Below are 19,276 nucleotides of genomic sequence, written 5' to 3'. Positions count from 1 at the left end.
GTAAGCAAAAAGGCACATTCATTTTCTATTCTGGTACATTCATTTTCTATTTGCAGGGAGATTTTAATGCAAACAAACCTTTAAAGATGGACTCTAAGTTTTGCAGTCTCTTGTCCCATCACTGCCTTCTATCTCCCGATTCTTACTTTATTTTTGTGCATGTGTAGCCAGGCCTCGAACAGTAAAAGACAAAACGTCACTTAGAAATTCTGTTCTGATCAGTAGAGCAGAGATTTTGAATCAGATCCAATAATGGTTTGGTCTGAAATTCTGGAATGCTCCAGTCTGGTCAACATGTAGCCATGGCTAGACATTATCGATATCTTCATAAATGTCACGACTTAGCAGTGTTTACATGCTGGAATGGTCAGGGATTAAGGAAAAGTGGCTACATACCCAGTAAATGATAGCATGTATGTTATAATATATGGTATGTCGCAGTATTCTTATAGCCTGTTTTGTAAACTAAGAGAATATCAAACTATATATTACTGTGCATCTGGGACTGTAACTTCAAAATAAGGCTTTAGTTGCTGTCTGCAGTATTGCCCACTATTGTAGAGCGCAAAAGAAACAACAAAAAATTATGAGAGATTCGGCAGGCTGTCTAGCCTGTGGTGACAGTGGCAGAGATCCCTAATAGGTTGGACTAGAAGGTCTGTATGGCCCCTTCCAACTCTGCGATTCTGTGATTCTGTTGTCGCTAAATTGGTGGTAGCAGGGGATTTCATCTGGAACAGACAGGAAGGGTGAGATACTATACACTTCCCATTTTAATATTTCCCCCTCGAGACCTTTTTCTCACACCTTGGCTTTGAGACCCCAAATAAACCGTACAGGGAAACACATCTCTACTTAAAATCACTCACCCTCAGTATATCATAAGGAAAGCTGGATTAGATCTAGAAGGTGGAGTGAAAATTGGTGGGAGGAACATTAACAATTTGAGATATGCAGATGACACCACATTACTAGCAGAAAATAGTGAAGACTTGAAACGACTACTGATGAAGGTTAAAGGGAAAAGTGCCAAAGCAGGATTACAGCTGAACATCAAGAAGACAAAAGTAATGACTACCGAGGAACTACACAATTTTAAAGTTGACAATGAGGAAATTGAAGTTGTTCAAGATTTTCTATTCCTTGGCTCAATCATCAACCAACAGGGAGACTGCAATGAAGAAATCAGAAAAAGATTGAGACTTGGAAGAGCAGCTGTGAGGGAGCTAGAGAAGATCCTTAAAGATAAAGATGTCTCTCTGGGAACCAAGATCAAGATAATCCAAACTATGGTATTCCCCATTGCCATGTATGGATGTGAAAGTTGGACGGTAAAGAAAGCTGACAGGAAAAAAATGGATTCATTTGAAATGTGGTGCTGGAGGAGAGTTTTGCGACAACCAAAAAGACAAAGAAGTGGGTACTAGATCAAATCAAGCCTGAATTCTCCTTAGAAGCTAAAATGACAAGACTAAAGCTATCATACTTGGGTCACATCATGAGAAGACAAGATTCTCTGGAAAAGTCAATAATGCCAGGAAAAGTGGAAGGCAGCAGGAAAAGAGGAAGACCTAAAATGAGGTGGCTTGACTCAATAAAAGAAGCCCTGTTCTCTAGTTTGCAGGATCTGAGTAAGTCTGTTAGAGAGAACTTTTTGGAGGTCTTTCATTCATAGGGTTGCCATAGGTTGGAAACGACTTGATGGCACATAACACATACACCTTCTGCACATCAATTTGGCAGGATTGGCAATCCAAAGCATGGATTGTTGCCGCCGTTGCATCCATATCATTAGATCATATGATTACTGCTTATACTGAATCAGATTGTGGATCCATCAAGTCTTGTACTCGTTTGTGTCATTTATAGTCTGCCCTCTCATGGATTATATAGTGTGAGATGAGTACAACCAATATTAAGGACATTTCCATCAACAATGCCATAGGGTAAATAAACGACAAGTTTACAAAGACATCACATTAGCATTATTAACTGGAGATGCTGAGTATTATGCCCTCATATGTCATTCAAGGACATTCTGGAGAACCGGGTTTGATTCCCCACTCCTCCGCTTGAAGCCAGCTGGGTGAACTTGGGCTAGTCACAGCTCTCTGGAGCTCTCTCAGCCCCACCCACCTCACAGAGTGTTTTGTTGTGGGGATAATAATGACATACTTTGTAAACTGCTCTGAGTGGGTGTTAAGTTGTCCTGAAGGTCAGTATATAAATCGAATGTTGTTGTTGTTGTTGTTAAGGTGATGCCAGAGCTGCCAAGAGAGGAGCACAAAGGGAGGAAAAATCCAGGCATCCAAAAATCCAAGTGTCCCTAGGGGTTCTTGGAGATAAGCCATGTGATTTGTTTCAGTATTGAGTCTGGATTGGGTTTGGGCAGCATGAGAAGGGGGAGCGTGAATTTTGGGGGCCTACAGTGGTTCTTGGCAGCGGGTATGGACTGGGAAGAGAAAATGGCCCTGGAGCAAGAAAAGCTGAGCTACAAGCTAGCACTGCTGCACCTCTCAGCTCAGTAGGGCCAACACTGGACATTAGCGCACCCATTGCATTCTCCACCACTGCATTCTTCTTGCACTGTAGGTTCTATGAGGACAGCAAAGTAAAGCTTATCTATCCCTTATTAAAGAGGCTTTATGGGCTTACAGATGAGAAGATATGCCAATAGCTACTTTTCGATCCCAATCCCCAATACGTATTGAATTCTGCCAGATTTTTAGCTATAGCCCACAAGATTCGTAAAGACAAAGCCTAACGTAGCTGGGAGGCTGGGGACTTACGATAATGAGTATCTTTTTACTTTGATTTTAATCTCTATAGAGAAGGTGCGGAATTTTAAAGTAAATCTTGTAGATAGGTTTTAATGTATTTCTATAGCTTGAATTTTAGCGTGTCTTTATTTATTCTGTTACTCTGGTTTTGCTGTAGAGACTTGTGCTGGCTATATACCAAATTAAATAAATCTGAATTTTTGTCCTGAAGGGCGGTATAGAAATTGAATGTTGTTGTTGTTGTTGTTGTTGTTGTTGTTGTTGTTGTTATATGCTGCAACACACAACTGTGCCTCCTCACCTCCATAAATTCTGTGAATGGTTCCCATTAGTATAGGAATGATGACATGACCATAATCAAAGTCACCAGAAGTCAATCAAATGAAGACTAGTACGGCCTCTACCATTCAAATACCCCTGGGTTCACGAGACATTGAACATGCTGGGTCTGAGGGGCGATTTGCCAGAGACACCCTTGATGAATTTTCTTTATTTTTATAAGATTTGTGTACATAATTTTGAACCCCACTGACTTTGATGTCAAAAGATTTCCTATGAAGCCGCTTTCCTTTGGTTTCTAGGACCTTTTTGAGGACAGGACGAGACACAACGCCTGTCCTTTGAAATAAAGATCTCCATTCAGACCTTCTCAAACAAATGCAGCTTTCTTCCAAAGTAATCCAGTGTAAAGAAAAGTGTTTGGTTTCCTTTCTAGACCAGCTGCAGAAAAACTAATCTAAGATGCCTTGTGTCTGTTTAGCCATCCCAGTCTTGGGAGGCAGCCGTTCCAACTCACAGGTGTGAGCTCGAGACCTATTCTTTTAAGAAAAGATAATTCAGAGAAAAGCTTGCTTAGCTGGGAGAGGCTGATCTTCTCCTTATTTTAATTTTTATTATGTATTTTTTTAAAAAATCTCTTATTTTCTTCACATGCCTTCTTCAACTAGAATCCTTAGAACAGCAGATTGCCTCATTGTGGTGTACCTAGAAAAAACCCTGTAACTTTCATATACCACCAATAAACAGGAGTCCAATGGCACCTTGAAGGCTTAAAAGCTTTTATTCCAGCATAGCTGAAACAACAAGTGGAAAACCACAATCCAGAGAATAGAATACTCACTGAAAGTTAACAAATTAATTAATGCCTTCTATTAAATATATCAGTGTAAAGTGTAAAGTATTCAAGTCAATGCTATTGGATTGTGGTGCGCTGGGTCTGACACACAGGAAAGAGTTGTGTGTGTTGGCTGATCTGGGGTGACACGGATTGAGGACCCCGATGAAATTGCAACACATGAAATAAGCAAACGTCAGCCTGGCCGCCTGTCGGGTTCTCAGAAGGATCGAGTCCGACACCGCTGGATCCATGTACAGAAGGAAAAAGATTCAGTGGAAGTTCAGTTTGGTCCTTGGCCTTTGACCTGTCCCTCACTTACCTGTTGGACTTTTACTTGGAGCACCACGGATCCACACACCTATAAGAGAACAGAACATACAACCCATGGTGTTGTTGGACTTTTGGTTATCTCTTGCCTGGCCATTGCCAATAGTGGAACAGAGTACTATTTATAGCATGTATTTTGGTATAAAAGTATTTGTGCAAGAACGTATTTTTGTATAGTAGTTGGAATAAGACATTAATATTGTTTATATTGATTCTGCACTTGTACACTTTACACTAATGTATTTAATAGAAGGCACTAATTAATTTGTTAACTTTCAGTGAGTATTCTATTCCCTGGATTGTGGTTTTCCACTTGTTGTTTCAGCTTTTCTATCTGGGCAGGCTTGCCCTGTGTGATTTATTCCAGCACAAACTTTTGTGAACTTCGTCACATGCAATGGAGTGAGTCCTCACGAGGCAGACATTTACAGAAGAGGTAATGAAAAAAATCAGCAAGAGGAGTGAAGGGGCCAGGAAATGAAGGACATACAGAGTGAAAAACAATTAAATAAAATTCAGATTTAAACCTAGATCCAGCAGAGCAGCATTTGGGTCTGAAGAGGGCAAGACAGGGTGGAAATCCTTCCCCCTGAGGAAACCCTCCTTTGGACCAAGCCTATATCAAGAAAAGTGTAGAGTCCATTCACAATAACAATAATGAATGCACTATACATAGGTCTCGCATCCAAATTAACTAGGAGGCTCCAACTGGTGCAAAATGCTGCGGCATTACTGTTATCAGGTGTGAGCAGGAGCACGAACATCACTCCCATCCTACAGTCACTCCATTGGCTACCTTTCAGTTACTGTGCTCAGTTCTAGGTATGGGTTATCACATACAAAGCTCTTCGTGGCTTTGGTCCGGCATATCTAAAAGACTGCCTCCTCCCCTATGTTCCTCCACGGCAGCTTCGTTCATCCGAACATGGTCTCTTGCAGGTGCCGCCCTGCACATGGGCACATGGCCCCTACCCTGTGGAATGGCCCGCCTGAGGAAGTCAGGAGAGCCCCCACTCTCCTAGCTTTCCGGAAACAATGCAAAACCGAATTATTAAAAAGGATTTTGTATTGTAGAGATGGGGGTCTCAGATGCTTCACTAATGAGTTAAGGGTCATAGACTTCACCATTATGTTGCCATACGTACTGTTATTTTAAATATGTGCTCCTATGAGCTACCTGTGCTTCATGTGGTCTAATGTCAGCCCTAGAATTGCTTATATTCTGTTTCAGCATTTCTTCAACTCTGTCTTGGATTCTTACTAATGCTATGTCTTTGTAAACATGTTTATTTACCCTATGGCCCTGTTTATGGAAATGTCCTTGAAACTGACTGTATTAATTTCACACTGTGTAATCTGCCTTGAGTCTCAGTGAGAAAGATGGACTATAAATTACATGAAGAAGAAGAAGAAGAAGAAGAAGAAGAAGAAGAAGAAGAAGAAGAAGAAGAAGAAGAAGAAGAATTCGGCATAAGACAGCTTCCTGTAAAATGGTGGTGGCAGCTGCGGTGGCAGCAGTGCTGGCGCCACCGCCACCATTTTACAGGAAGCTGACTTATGCTGAATCAGACCTTTGGTCCATCAAGGTCAATATTGCCTGTTCAGACTGACAGCAACTCTCCAAGGTCTCCAACAGAGGTCTTTCATATCACCTACTATTTGACCCTTTTAGCTAGCGATATTGGGATTGGATCTCGGACCTTCTGCATGCTAAGCAGACGCTCTGCCACTGAACCACACACTTGGAGCGGACAACACGGAGCTTGAGGAACCAAAGGTCTGACCTGGTCTAAGGCAGCTTCAGAGGTTCAAGAAGAACATACATCACAGAAAACGGCAAAAGAGGAAATACAAATTACCCATAGTTCTTGTTTTTGTATTTGTGCTGTAATATGGAATGGGGGAACACGCACATCTCCTGGTCCGTGGGGTGTTCTCTGTGCTCCAGATGAAGAAACGGCTTATGCATGGACTTTTGAAAGAGAGAAATGTTTTCCTCAGTGTTTCAGCAGAAGCGCAAGAGGGAGTTTCCCTTCTTCTCAGTTCCTTATTTGACCGTTTCCTACGCTGTATGAAAAAGCTCTGAATACATCTGTCTCTCTCCGCCTCACTCCACCCCCCAAAGCATACGGCTATCAGACTTAAAAGCTCCCATGTGGAGCTGCAGTATCATAGGACATGTGCTAACTGGGACCTCTCTTTTTGCTGTTCTAGAATGACAAGGTGAAGAGCAACCTTGTATGGGCCTTTAAGGTGAAACATGTTGACCATATGTAGTTGGCAAGACATAGTTGGCAAGACAAGACAGTCCCCAAGCAGAAGAATACCACTTGTGCCTTTGAAAATGAACCTTAGGAACTGGATAGGACCTTCTGCAGATAGCATCCTGCAGTTGAGTTAAATCCACAACGGCCCATACATGGGTTTTCTCCGTGATAACCTCCATCTTGTGAAATGACCTGCCTGAGGAGGGCAGGAAAATTCCCACTCTTCTGGCTTTCCACAAACTATACAAGACTGAATTATTCAGGAGGGCTTTCTACTCAGATGATAAAATAGAAGAGTCCAGTAGCACCTTTAAGACTAACCAACTTGACTGTAGCATAAGCTTTCGAGAATCACAGTTCCCTTCTTCAGAATCACAGTTCTCTTCTTGCATCTGAGGAAGAGAACTGTGATTCTCGAAAGCTTATGCTACAGTCAAGTTGGTTAGCCTTAAAGGTGCTACTGGACTCTTCTGTTTTTGCTACTACAGACTAACACGGCTAACTCTTCTGGATCTATATACTCAGATGATAGAGCTTTGTCATAAGAAACAGCTCAAAGAGATACATTGGTAAGGGACAGGGAGTGTAGACTAGGCTTTTTGGAACTATCAGCTGATGTAAATATGCTTTTACTGGGTGGTTCACTGTTGCTAAAGATGTCATATCAATCACTTACGCTTTAATTCAGAAAGGTTTCATCTCTGGGTTCAGCTTCATGCTAGTTTTCAAATTTGTGGCTGCCATATCCTATTGATGCTGTTTTCATTGAATGTCCCAACGGTTGATCATATTGTATTTTCGCTATGCATGTCCTAGCTATTGATTATATTGTATTCACTTGCACTATGTAATCAACCTTGGATCTCATTGAGAAAGACACTCTATAAATAAACAACAATAATATTTTTTTTAAAATAAAAGAGGAAGCGCTAGTTGCTCAGAGTAACTGAGCAACAGTACAAAGTAACTCTGGACTAAGGACATTGATTTCAGTGAATTTAGGCTGGAGCAGGGCTTTTTTTCAGCTGGAACACTGTGGAACGGAGTTCTGGAACCTCTTGAAAATGGTCACATGGACGGTGGCCCCACCCCTGATCTCCAGACAGAGGGAAGTTTAGATTGCCCTCTGTGCCGCTCCAGTGGCGCGGAGGGCAATCGAAACTCCCCTCTGTCTGAAGATCAGGGGGCGGGGGCACTGGCCATGTGACCATTTTCACCGAGGGCAATTTAAACTTTAAACAACTCCCCCCTTGTTCCAGCTGACCCAAAGTGATGTCATTGTGTGGTCCTGAGTTCTACCACTGAGTTCCACCACCTCTTTTCCCAGAAAAAAAGCCCTGGGCAGGAGTAAATCAGGAAAAAAAGTTCCAATGTGAGGAAGTCAGTCATGGTCATATAGGAACCCATAATATAAAGGCTAAAATTGCATCCAGATCTTCTGAACTGCAGTTCATTTGCTTTGAAGAGCGCCCGTTTTCTGAGATGGAAGATTAGCCTGGAGCCGTGAGAAAATATGTGCTATAATTCTATCAGGGCAGCAAAAAAGATTTTATGACAGCCTTGTCTAGTGAGATTCTAGGAAAGATGACTGGTTTGTGCAATCCCTCCATGATCATTTCCACAGATCACATATTCTAGAGCTCCAGGCCATCTGGCCAAACTAGGATAGACACCAGTTTCTAGAAAGAAAAGTGTGTCAGACGACTTCAAAGTGAAGTGGGGAGCTGATTTTTGCTCTCAGCTGCATGAGCTGGTGGCCTTTTAGAGGCTGGCCTTTGTCCTAAATAGAAGCCCTCATGACTTATCTTCATTGAACTCTAAGGGACTTACAGTGCAATCCTAAAAAGAATTACTCCCATCTAAGCCCATGGATTTCAATGGGCTTACACTGGAGTAACTCTTTTTAGGATTGCACTGTTAGTCAGAGGTAAATATGTGGGGGTCACCAGCTGAAGTGGAGGACTCACCCTGCATCAAACATGGTGTGTCCCCCCCATATATATTTATTCAAACATCTCTTTTATACCTTTTCTTACAAAGTATACCCAAAGCAGTATACAATGAAACCAACTGAAAAGGGCCCCCCAAACTAAAGCATCCTGATCCAGCTTATACACTTGAGAAAGCCAGAGTTTCATGGACTGTATTTTTAAAATTTTATTTTACGCTATTTATAGTCTGCCTTTCTCACTGAGACTCAAGGCCTATAGCTTATATAGAAGCTATTACACAAGCCAGAGCATTTCTTTACTAAACCTTCAGATTTGTGCTCTCTAAAAGCATGATGTAAGACACTTCTGAGCATCTCAAAGAACAATTGTTGCAAAATCTGTTCCACTTGTTTTTGAATTTATTCTGGGCGTAAAGCCATTTATTCATCAGTTATTCTTCATACTGTAAGTTAGCTAGAGCAGTGAATAACCAGAGAGGGCAGTGAATAAGGCATGTTTGCTGATTTACACAAGAACCTAAAAGCAATCTCTCAGGCCTACTGTGTCTAAACATCTTAAACAATAGTTTAAAATTAAAGTTCACAACATTGGTCCCTCCTGCATGTGTATATTTATTCATGTAAGCATCTCTTTTAAAGCTTTTCTTACAAAGTATACCCAAAGTGGCACAGCACACAAAACCAATTGAAAAGGGCCCTAAAATGGAAATGTCCTTATCTTGGTCATATACATGAGGAAGTTGGGGTTCCTTGCATGTATCTTTATCTGGGCTGATTCCGCACACGTTGGATAATGCACTTTCAATGCACTTTATCAATCATTTGAGGTGGATTTTTTATTCCGCACACAAAAAAAACCCATTCCAAATGATCGATAAAGAGGATTGGAAGTGCATTATCCAACGTGTGTGGAATCACTCCTGGACTCTGAGTACAAATGTTAGTTGCATGCATAATCTATCTGACCCCACATTTAGATGGATGGAGAGGATATGCAGGGGCCTGGATTTAGTTCTTCTCTTCGCCTGAGTAAAAAGGTGAACTTGGAGTATCTACACAGTGCAACAAGTGTGGAGCCCCTCCACGGGCACAGGCAAAAACCATGCAACTTATATGGGGGGAAACATCCATTCAGCTGTCATAAAAATACCAATGAAAAGATAATAATTACAGAAGATTGAGACTTGGAAGAGCAGCTGTGAGGGAGCTAGAGAAGATCCCTAAAGATAAAGATGTCTCTCTGGGAATCAAGATCAAGATAATCCAAACTGTGGTATTCCCCATTACTATCTCTGGATGTGAAAGTTGGACAGTGAAGAAAGCTGACAGGAAGAAAATGGATTCATTTGAAATGTAGTGCTGGAGGAGAGTTTTGCAGAAAAAGACAAATAGGTGGCCAAAAAGACAAATAAGTGGGTACTAGCCTGAATTCTCCCTAGAAGCTAGACTAAGTCTATTGTACTTTTGCCACATCATGAGAAGACAAGATTACCTGGAAAAGTTAATAATGCTAGGAAAAGTAGAAGGCAGTAGGAAAAGAGGAAGACCTAAAACGAGGTGGCTTGACTCAATAAAAGAAGCCACATCCTCCAGTTTGCAGGATCTGAGCAAGTCTGTTCATAATGGGACAATTGGGAGGTCTCTCATTCATAGGATCGCCGTAGGTCAGAGGTAACTTAAAGTCACATAACACGCACAAAAAACTCCCCTCACCAAAGTTTTTACTTTGTGTGTGCAATTTCACAAGGAAGTGGCTTTGGGCGTCATTTGGGGAAGGGAATGCCACGGTTGTGGGGCCACCACCAAAAAGGCCCTTCCTCAGAAACTGCTAGAATATATGGCTTGATCTGGTAGAAGCCAAAGCCATCTGTCATCAAGGGTAAATGAGAGCTATAGGGGATTCTCCTTGGGAGTTTTCAGCATATTGCTTGCTGCATGGTAGTCCTCCCACTCAGGCTGATTCCGCACACGTTGGATAATGCACTTTCAATGCACTTTAGCTATCGTTTGGAAGTGGATTTTTCGTTTCACACTCAAAAAATTTCGTTCCAAATGATCTCTAAAGAAGATTGGAAGTGCATTATCCAACGTGTGTGGAATCAGCCTTAGTCTGCACAATTGTTCACCTCACCTCTGGCATGTTTATTTAGCCTGCTGTTCCCAAAAGAACTAAACGGAGCCTTACGAAAACTCATGAACGCCCCAGTGAGGGCAGATTTGAGAGCAACAAACCAGTGATTCAAATATAAGTCTAAGCGTAGGGAAGTCAGAGAAATTTCTTAGTATTTTGAGTAATTCAAAGAGATAAAGCAAAGGAAGAGAGAAGGAAAGTTACTTAGCATTACAAACACATTGCAACTGCCCTTTACAACAACTCCTCCATAAGCAGCCCTATAAAATCCAGTTAGCACTTGCTGAACTGCTGTTATTTACCCTTTGGAAGTGCTTCATTTAAAAAAACACATGAGCTTAAACTACATCTCCTAGAGGAGGGAGGGATGATTTTGTGACATAAATAGTATGTAAGAGACGTGTAGATGTTATGCTTGCTTCTATAAGGTTGAAATGATGATGATGCCCCGGAGCATCATGCACTGATGTGGCTTTTTCCATGTTTTTTTTAAAATATGCAATGGATGCTACTGATAGATTTACGAGACGTGTGATAAAGTTGCCCATACAGAATGCTAGCGGGGGTATTCTGGGAGTAGCTGAAAGGAGGGGCTGACTCCCAGGTAGTTTTAACATGCTGTCTCTTTCAACCCAGATTTTAAAGGAATCCTTACTTACAGTTGGAGCCAGTAAACAAGACATGGTTCAAGCAGAAGCTAGGTACATCTTTATTGGTCCAAATTTATTTGTAGACTAGCGGTGAATTCATAATGACTTTTGCATCCTTGCTTGAGGGGTAGGTTGCCGAACAAAGAAAAAGGAAGAGGGACCATAAAACTACACTCTAACAGGAAGACCTACAATAAACCTCTCAAATGTCCCGTTGTCCTGTGGTTGGAGAGGGAACTACGATTCCCATGAGTACCAACTGTTAAAGGGACAGCACATAGTTCTGACTACACAGATACAGAGGCTTTCTAAGCTGTGGTAACAGTACAGGGGGCATGCCAATCGTGTGACTATGGGCTCGTGTGGAGCCTTCTTACAAGAAACTGAGAGCCAGTGTGATGTAGCGGTTAAAGGGTCAGCCTAGGATCTGGGAGACTAAGGTTTGAATCCCCATTATGCCATGAAAGCTTGCTGGGCCAAGCTCTCTTGCTCTCTCAGCCTCACTCACAAAGTTGATGCAGGGCCGGATTGAGGGGGCGGGGGGGGGGGTAGTCTGCCCCTGGCACCACCAGGGAGGGGGTGCCGGGAACAGCTGCCAGCTGCCAGAGGGTGCAAGCAGCAGCACGGGCAGCCTAGCAGCCCCCAGTGCTGTCTTTTGCTTGCCCAGCAGGACAGGGGGCAGCTGGCTTGCTGTGCACCCCCTGTCCTGCAGGGCAGGCAAAAGGCAGCGCGGGGGGCTGCAGGGCCACCCGCACCATTCACCTGCCCCGCAGGACAGGGGGTGGCTGGCCGCCCCCTGTCCTGCGGGGCAGGTGAATGGCACAGGTTGTCGTGCTGCCTTTTGCCTGCCCTGCAGGGCAGGGGGTGCATGGCAAGCCAGCCACCCCCTGTCCTGTGGTGCAGGCAAAAGCAGTGCGGGGGGTTGCGAGGCCATCCATGCCATTCGCCTGCGGGGAGGCGAATGGTGCGGGCAGCTTCCCTGCCCCACATGCTGCCTCCGCCATTCTGCCCTGCGTGATGACATCAGCAAAGTGATGTCATCACGCAGAGCGGGGAGCGCATGTGCTGTGAGTACGCGGAGTGGTCGGCCTAGGGTTGCCCCGGGTGATGGCAACCCTAGATCCAGCGCTGAGTTGATGGGAGGATAAAATGGAGGAGAGAAGAATTATGTAAGCCACTGTAGGTTCCAAATGGTGAGAAAGGTGGAGTATAAATTAAATTCCTTATAAGCCATCCGGACCAAAGCTAAAGGCCTCTGTGGTTTGCTGTGTGAATGAATCCTCAGTTTGAGTCAACTGCTTCGCCCCCTAGCCCTTTTCATTCACTACAATGTTGATATTCCTAGCTTGCATTCAGGGAGACCGCACTGTGTGCCATTTTCTCAACAGATGTGGTTACTGTTTTGTGTGAACAGGGCAGCACATGTATTTTCCAGCCTCACTGCGTGCAAGCGCATACACTAAAACAAATCTTGGTTTCTGAACACGTGTACTAATGCTGGAAAATGCCTCTGTTGCCCAATCCATACAAAAACGTTGACTATGTTATCAAGAGAATCTCACATAGTGCAGTCTTCTCGTATGTAAGGGAAGAGCACCAACATCATAACAACTGAAAGGGGCTCCTGGCATAGAAAAAGATGACTTGGCAGAATGGAATGGTAAGGAGAGCAGCACCTGTCACTGTCTGGGTATGAGCCAAACTATTTCTAGTTCTTGAAATCAATAGAATCTTGTCTTCATTAGTGTGTAGTAATATGGCAGTCTTATCAATGGCGTTTATAAAATATCTTTGCAGGGCTGGCCAGCCTTTGAGCACCATTAACACTACCACCTCGGTAGGGGGTTTCATGAACCACGAACCACAGAACTGGACCAGTTACAAATCAGTTTCCTGCAGCTTGCAAGTGGCAGGTCTCTTTAAACTGGCAGGCGGCAGGGGGGGGAGCCCCCCTCATCGCCTGCCAGCTGATAGTTTAAAGGGACCTGCTTGTGGCATTTTTTTTAAAAAAAATTGGCAAATTCCTGCCATAAATCTATTTTAGGGTTTTTTTTAAAGTAGTGAGTCTTGCTGAAAACTTTCTGAGCTATTACCCAGTGACTGATTAAATCTGGTCCCTGTTTAATGCCCCCTCCCCATATTTAGTGGCTCTCCACTGAAGTCTATATTATTTTGAGAGCTGAGCCATATAGAAATTTCAAGAACACCTCTTTTGGAAAACTTCATAGTTTTGAGCTATCTGTTCAGCCGTGATTAAAAAATTGCATGTCTGTTGCATGACCTTCCCTATTAAAAACTAATTTTAAATGAGACAATAATGCACAGTTCTCTTGGCAAACCACCCCAAAGAAAACATTGTTCAAAGCATTTCATTTAAATCTCCCCACTTTCTTCTCTATAGCCACTTGGGTGGTCCCTCTCTCCATACAATAGACTGGGCTGTTTGTGTTTCTTGAGGAAACTTCTAAGTACAGTAGAAAATCTAGAACAAAACAAAACAACATTATACCTAAAGAATGTTATACCTCTACAACAGTCCTCCTGCAATGTAAAATCTGTAAATGGAAAAGAGGTTTATCAGTGGCACAGCAAAAGGAATTCTGTCTTGGATTTTTCTCTATCCAGTTATCACCTGAGTTTACTACTCACAAATGGTTGCTGCTCAAAGGAAGAATTAGCTTTGCAACCCCTTACTTAAAGATTTAGTAGATATGGTATATCCCTCATCTATATAATATTAGTTCAGCACCGGTACCACGGGATAAGCAGTTTCAGAACCACATCCGTAGAGCTCAAGTATTTGAAAGAAGTTGTCTTTCTAAATTTCAGACCTAACAAATGAGAGAAGGGGAAAGAACACCTTTGAATCTACGGGGATAGCCCCTCTGTCCCAAAATCTGTTCATACATGAAATACTCAATAGGTGACATCATCGACAACATCAAGAGATAACTTATTTTGTGAACGAGCTTTCACAGTTCAGGTTTTTTACTAGCTAAGCTGGTCTGGGGACCTTTTGGCTAGCGGCTAGAAGGGGAGTGAGAGCTTTGAGAGGAAAAGTTCCCCCCCTTCCCACCACACTTTACATCATCCAGAGCTACCAAGAAGGGGTGGACTGGCCAACTAACTTACAGGGAAGGCTGCTGGTTGCCAGGAGCAAGTGGAGCCAGGCCCCCACAATTCTCACCTCAGCGACCACTTGGCTCAGACAATTCATCATCAATGAAAACTGGCATCACTCACAAATTGTTTGTCCTGCACAACTGCCAGTTTGGAGGAGAATGCAATGGGTGCTCTAATCTCCAGTGTTGGCCCTACTGAGCTGAGAGGTGCAGCAGCGCTGGCTTGTAGCTCAGCTTTTCTTGCTCCAGGGCCATTTTCACGCTTCTTCTTCTCATACTGCCCAGACCCAATCCAGACTCCATATTGAAACAAATCACATGGCTGTGCTCCAAAAACCCCTAGGGACACTTAGATTTTTGGACCCCTGGATTTTTCCTCCTCTTGTGCTCCTCTCTTGGCAGCTCTGGCATCACCTTAATGACAACAACAACAACAACAACAACAACAACAACAACAACAACAACAACAACAACAACAACAACAACAACAGCATTCCATTTATATACTGACCTTCAGGACAACTTAACACCCACTTAGAGCGGTTTACAAAGTATGTTATTATTATCCCTACAACAACCACCCTGTGAGGTGGATGGGGCTGAGAGAGCTCGGGAAGAGCTGTGACTCTCCCAAGGTCACCCAACTGGCTTCAAGTGGAGGAGTGGAGAATCAAACCCGGCTCTCCAGATTAGAGTCCTGCCGCTCTTAACCACTACATCAAACTGGCTTAAACAATGGCCCTCTTCAATACAGGCATGCAACAGTACTTTCACAGTACTTTCTCCTCTAAATTTGTGCCAAAATATTTTACAAAATATAACTGCATAAACTGTGTAACTGAAATGTCTTGAAAAATTTGAGTTCTGTGCTCATGGAAGTTCCACGCAGAATTCTTTCAATTGTCTCCTTAGAAACATCCATTTACTCAGCTCAGTCCTTGCTTTGCCATTTTTCCTGGGATGTAAGAAGGAAGGAGGAGGACTGGGCATGTTTGTGGTTGCTAAGAGCCACCTTGGATGTCCTTTGTTATCTGCAGTACTTGAGTGAATTGTACACAGATCCAGACTACGTCTGTCTTTTAAAATGTGTCTACCCCGATCAAATAACAAGGAAGTGGAGGTTCCAGTTTTAAAATGTGAAAGCGGTGAGCAGACAGAAGATGAGCGCTCTTCTCGTAGTCTGTAGCTCAAGATAATTTTTCTGCCAGCCATGCTTTGATACTGGAAGTGAAACTGGCTGGAGGAGAAAGGATGAGGAAGAGAAAGCTTTAGGAAGAAAGGAGACAGGAGAGCTCAGAGCCTGCAACATGAGCCCCTTTTGCACTTTAAATTGCACTATGCACTTCACATGTAATTGGGACTAGAGATGGGCGGGAACAGCAATATGAACAAAAAAAAAACCACGAACAGCCCAATCTGCTATTCGCGAACAAGCTGTTTGTGAGGCCCCATTCTAAACAAACAGGTGGTCGTTGCAAGCCTCGTTCCTTGCTGTTCGTCAAGCCAGACAGTCTGGCACCTGCAATCAATTCCCATGGCAACTCAGGCAGGGACTGCCTGAACTCTATCTGAACTCCTGCCGTTGCCCTGGAAACCCCAATCTAAGACCAATTTAGCTTGATAGGCAGGTCTTCCTTCCAAGTGCGAACTGGAGCTCCAAATTTGTTACAAGAGGAAAAGACCAGGGGGGAAGGGGGCTCCCAGCTCTGGCTTTCAGGGAGAGACAGTTGCTGTTTGAGAGACAGGGTGAGTGCAGTGGAGCTTGAATTTTCTTTGTGTGGTGGGATAGGGATCTACCCCTTCAGGTTCCAGGGCTGCTGCCAGGCTCTGGGGCCAAGCTATTATTGATTATTGGTACCGTTCCTGCTGCCTGCTCTGGTAGGGTTTCTGGGAGTGGTGCAGTAGGGATCTTGATGGCTGGGGGAGAGCCTGCTGGCCCCCACGAACAATGAACATGTTTGTGAACAGGATCATGTTCGTCAATGTTCGTTGTTTGTTGTTCATGGATGGCAATGAACAACGAACACCATGTTCATTTTTTTTCTGTTCGTGCCCATGTCTAATTGGGACAGGCCTACATTTAAAAATATTCATTAGTCACTGGGCACAGAGTTCAGCCTTAAAGGGTATTCCTTCTCTGAAAGGATTGTTCCATATTCTAAAAAGCAACCATTCCTTAGGACATACTGAATACCCCATTTTATTCCTTTCTCATGAGCTGTAAGTATGAATTGACTCACTTTTTATATGTTGTAATAAACTCAACCAGTTGTGTGAATTGCCAGTCAATTGGTCCGTACTGATAGCAAGTTATACAAAATGCTTCAGCTGTTGGGGTGGAGGGCCATAAATACAGATAAAACCATAAGCCAACTGAAGTTCAACCCTTTGAAAACCTGTTTAAGTTTATGCTTAAATATCTTCCACTGAAATCAATGGAACTTCAAAGCACTTCATTTTGTCTGGACTGTGTTCAAACAAGTAAGCAAATGAAGTGGGGATATGGAAATAGCATTGGATAAGAAACTGATTTGACTTGCTGAAATCAAATGGACAAAAAATCTAGCTGCCCATCTGTCTGTCCATCCATTTTTTTAAAAAACATTATTCCATGGAAACACAATGACAGTCTTACAGAATAGATTACCATACTACCTTGCATAGACCTTACTTGTTAAATTAGCAAAATGTAATTAAAATAATAATGATTACGAAATGAATATGGAGAGCCTTCGTTTTTTAAAAAAGTTTTTCCAATACCGGATACCACTTATTCAGGAAATTGGACTCTGACATAGGATACTCGTATGACCTCCTAACATCTGCTGTTTTGTCAAAGATTATATAATCCCACAGGCACATATACCACTCCTTTATCTCTGGTAACAGGGGGGGGGCTTCCAATGAGAAGCCATTACTTTTTTGGCTACCAATAGTAGCATTACGATCCGGTTTACCCTTATATCGGGGATGTCTAAGTCCGGCAAAACATTCAACAGTATTGACTGTATCGTAAGTAGAATTCTATGTCCAGTAATATGAGTTATTTGTTGGACAACCTTTCCCCCAAATTTAAAAACCATTGGACAGGACCACCAACAATGAATGTAGGTGTACCCATCCATTATATTAAAGCTTGATTCACATTTTAATTCACATCATTTTGGTTCCATACTTGCTTTTCACAACAAATATGCTAGTTAATTAATACTGCTGCTGACACGAATATTTGCTTAAGCAGCTAATTTTTAAAAAATTGATCTGAGAGGAAAGCTGTAAAAAGACATTTTTTTGGCCTTAGATCTATTGGCAATGGAAAATTGATTCTAAGACTTACATTCATCTAATCAGAAGAACAGTATCAAGCGGCATCTGTGACCAATCACATGCTTGAATTTCAGTTCTTGCAATGAATTTCACAAAGAACATGTCCTTAGCAATAAAGTGCTCCCTAGACAGTCTTGGAAACAAGTCAAAATATGGAAATCTAAAAAGTGTTTGGGAATATGATATGTCAGTTTTGATGTGCTCTATACACATGCATCTGTGCCTTAGAATCTTTGACACTGGCCGTCATCACACAGCCATAAATTTAGTGCCAAACTAGCTCCATCGCCCGCTGAATGCTCACCTTATTCCGGTTCTGTTGTGATTTTGCCATTCTCCCCAAATCATGCTTTGTGACTCTTTATGTCGTCCTCATCCTTTTCCATGTGAATGCCCTGGATCAACTGTGAACGCTTTGCAACGCCAAAGCGCCCACTTCCCCGATCATCTGTCCCACCTAACGCTGATTCTCCCGCCCCACACTCCCACAAGCCCCAGCGCCACCCACAATTAAGCCTCAAAGTAATTTTTTTTAAAGGTAAGCCATATAGCGCAATTGCAATATTCTGCCATGCAAGAACAACTGAAGCAGTTTACACTGATTGAGTACACTGACATTTCCTCTAAAATTTTAGTGCCAAGTAGCCGTGGATTCTCTGCTTCACTGCCCGTCTTGGCTCCCCTTTTTTATATATATATCAATGTTGGCTCAGAACAGCAATGGTAAAACGGAAGTGCAATATAGCACAAATATGAGAAATTTTTTTAAAGGGGTGGGTGGGATTTTTTGGCCCCGTTTCCGGAGGCACTTTGACTGCCCATCAAATTGCACTTTTCCCTGTTAATGTGACCGACTGGAAGTGCAAGCAGTCATCAAAAGATGGGAGAATCCGTTCTGATAACAATAACAGAAGAAACGATTTCTAGCGCAAAACTGATGAAGTAAGGGGCCGTGTGACAACAGCCACTGAAAGGCAAGCGCACACAAATGTAAATGCTTAAAGATGTCATAAGCTAACATCAGAATTACCACTTATACTGGATTGACAGGGCTATAGAATGTTGAAAGGTCTCTGTTCAGTCTCTATATACAGATGTTTTCTTAGTATAAGAAAGTACCTTGCAGAGAATCATATGCAATTCTGAAGCTGTTGTATTCTATGGATGCTGTGAAGTTTGTGCCAATTGTGTTCAAGAGTCCAGATCACTGTGTTCAAATGAGACCATCAGCTGAGAGGCAACAACTTGGCCTGATAGATGGTCAGTGAATTACTCAAATTCCTGCCAATGAGGTTTGCATTGAGTTTTTTTCAAACTGCAGATGGGTAAAGTAGACTTGCAGCCATTAACTAAGGACTACTTAAGCAAACATAGAAGGCTAGAGTTTTTTAAAACACAGAATTTATATGGGACTGATTTAACTACCTACTGTGCACCCATACAGAGAGCCACCATACAGAGAGCCACCTCAGAGGGCCAAAATGGAGCAAGGATTCACAGGGTAGCAGAACTGTTCCATGATGCCAGAGTGACATTTGTATTTTTCTGTCTGCCATATGATGCATTGAAGGAGCGTCTACAAAATAAATCTCTGCTGCATTGTG

The sequence above is a fragment of the Eublepharis macularius genome, chromosome 4 (assembly GCF_028583425.1).
Source record: "Eublepharis macularius isolate TG4126 chromosome 4, MPM_Emac_v1.0, whole genome shotgun sequence".
In the NCBI taxonomy this organism is placed as follows: Eukaryota; Metazoa; Chordata; class Lepidosauria; order Squamata; family Eublepharidae; genus Eublepharis; species Eublepharis macularius.
Note: the sequence above shows the minus strand (reverse complement) of the source record.